Source organism: Colobus angolensis, unplaced genomic scaffold (genome assembly GCF_000951035.1).
Source record: "Colobus angolensis palliatus isolate OR3802 unplaced genomic scaffold, Cang.pa_1.0 Scaffold237, whole genome shotgun sequence".
In the NCBI taxonomy this organism is placed as follows: Eukaryota; Metazoa; Chordata; class Mammalia; order Primates; family Cercopithecidae; genus Colobus; species Colobus angolensis.
Window position 1 is genome coordinate 2,851,707 of NW_012115566.1, and position 2,647 is coordinate 2,854,353.

Genomic DNA, 2,647 nt, shown 5'->3' on the forward strand with positions numbered 1-2,647 from the left:
TGCTGGGATTACAGGCTTGAGCCACCGCGCCCGGCCTTGAGGTTGGACTTTCTTAGTCATTCTGCCTGCTCCCAGAAGTTGACATTCTCTAATATTCTATACCTAATACTCCTTTAAAGTAGAAATTTTCATTCTTTTTTACTTTCTTCAGCTCCTATGAATTTTCTGCTCTCTGGATGTAACCATGTTTGCTGCTACTCCCTAAGTGTTTAAGCTTGCTTTCTTTAGAGACAGGCTATTCTCTCTGTCAGCCCTGTTCCACTGAAAGGGGCTTTCTCTGATCCCTAGCCCTGCTCCGTCATTTGTTATGAGCACGGGTTCTACATCTGTAGACTCAACCAATCAAGAATCAAAAATATTTGAAAAAAATAAAAACAACAATGCAACAGTTAAAAAAAAAAAAAGTATAGTAAGTATTTACATAGGATTTACATTATATTTGGTATTATAAATAATCTAGAGATGATTTAAAGTATACAGGAAGATGTACATAGGTTATTTTATATAAGGGACTTGAGCATCAGTGGATTTTGGTATTCTTGGGGGTCCTGGAACCAATTCTCCTGGAACATGGAGGGCAGTAGTTCTTTGAGAATTGTGAAGAGAAGCCTGCAAAAGTGTGAAAACTCTTCTTGAGTACTTGATCCTAGGGGTTCTAGAATTTCCTTCTCAGACATAGACACTTAGACTAAATTTAGCAAGTCATAAAATACTGAATTTTTGCTGAATTTTTCTTAACCTCTTGCATGGAGGCCTCATCATCATCCTATTGCTATAGATGAGCCAGTATTCATTTCCCATTTCTACTTGGGAGCACCTATTTTTCCATAGATTTCAGGCTACGTGGTTGCTCTGAGACCTCAACTCTTTCGTGGGTTCAAGGAAAATTATGCTTTTCTAGACTATCTGGACTTTTTCTTTCTTTTTTCTTTTCTTTTTTTTCCTGTTATTTTTTTTTTTTTGAAACGGAGTTTCACTCTCATTGCCCAAGCTGGAGTGTAATGGCTCGATCTCGGCTCATTGCAACTTCCACCTCCCGAGTTCAAGCAATTCTCCTGCCTCAGCCTCCTGACTAGCTGGGATTACAGGCATGCACCACCATGCCTGGCTAGTTTTTTTGTATCTTTAGTAGAGACAGGGTTTCACCATGTTAGCCAAGCTGGTCTCGAACTCTTGACCTCAGGTGATAGGTGATCCGCCCACTTCAGCCTCCCAAAGTGCTGGATTACAGGTGTGAGCCACCATGCCTGGTCTATCCGGACTTTTTCATTGTTAGATTAGGAGCAGTATTTTTTCCAACTTTCTACATTCTAGGTAGAGGCTGGAGTCCCTTTAGGACTTTAATCTGAGCATAAAGGATAGCATCCTCTTCATTGTCTACTGTATTATTTTGCTAATCCTCTGAACATCAAGCATTATGAAAAATCATAGTAAGTTAGAAATAGACCTGTTTACAATAATGGCATATTGAAGACAGGCATCTGATGTTTTTCTAGCCAAAAATTCAGAGACAGAGAGAGAAGAAAGAGAAGGAAAGAAGAAAAGAAAGAAAGAAAAAAAGGAGAGAGAGCCGTTCATAAGTACAGAAGGACAATAATGGGAAAGGAGAAAGCAGTAGCAAAATTCTGAAAACTAAATAGCAGAAGGGCTAGTGTGATACACAAGGAAAGTTTCACTTTAAGCCAGAATTGGGAAAAGCCAAAGAAGAATATAACTTACCTTGTGAAAGCCAACCCCCAAAATTTCAGGAATTGGTGGTGTTTGTGTACATGTAGTGAACAGGAGATTGAAAATAGATCTCGTTTTAATGCCATTTTGAGGAAATTTAGAGTTATATAACCGCTTGCTCAGTTTCAGAATATGGAGGAAATTTCTAGCAGAATATTTAGAAGACGATTCTATTAAGTGAGTAACATGGACGCTCACTAGCCTGGAGGAGACCAACAAATTTGAAAGGTGTACAACATCCTACAAAGTAATGGAACTTTACCTTATTTTGTCTCCAATTCATTTTCAGGACTATGATCTCCTGCTTGACTGGAAGTTGATTTCTGGAAATCTACTCAGCCCTCTTACTGATCCTTACTGATTTCCTGACAGTGGAGGTTTCTCCCAACCACAGTGTCCCAGTCACGTAAATCAAAAGTTATTTTTCCCTTTAAGAACCACACTCAAGTGCTCTGAGCTTCTGATCAGGCCGGGGTTAGCAGGTGTGAAGGTGGACAGTGATACTACCAAATGAGGATAAACATCTCAGTTCCACACTTGGCCTTCTCTGAAACCACCTCAGCTGCTGGTCAAAGGTAAAAGTTTGGGCTCCTGACTGGGCCGTTCAGGTGGGGAATGAGGGAGTAGGGGTATTGGAGTTCAGCGTTTTCTGCAGTGTTCTGTTGGAATAGAGAATTATTGTCTACAAGTTTTCTGTATTGCTAGGCTGCTCTTTTCCTTGTCATTTGGTTAGAGAAAGCTGGCTTTCTTGTGGCTTTTTTGTCTGTATTAACAGGTTGTTGGCTTCTCTGCACTCAGTCCAGGATACATGAAATTAAAAACAAAAAAAAATCAGAAAATTTACCACCGTCTCTTTCCTCTGGTTGAAAGGTCTCCCACCAGTTTGCCTTCTCTCCATTTTTCGAAGTCATAGTTTGTT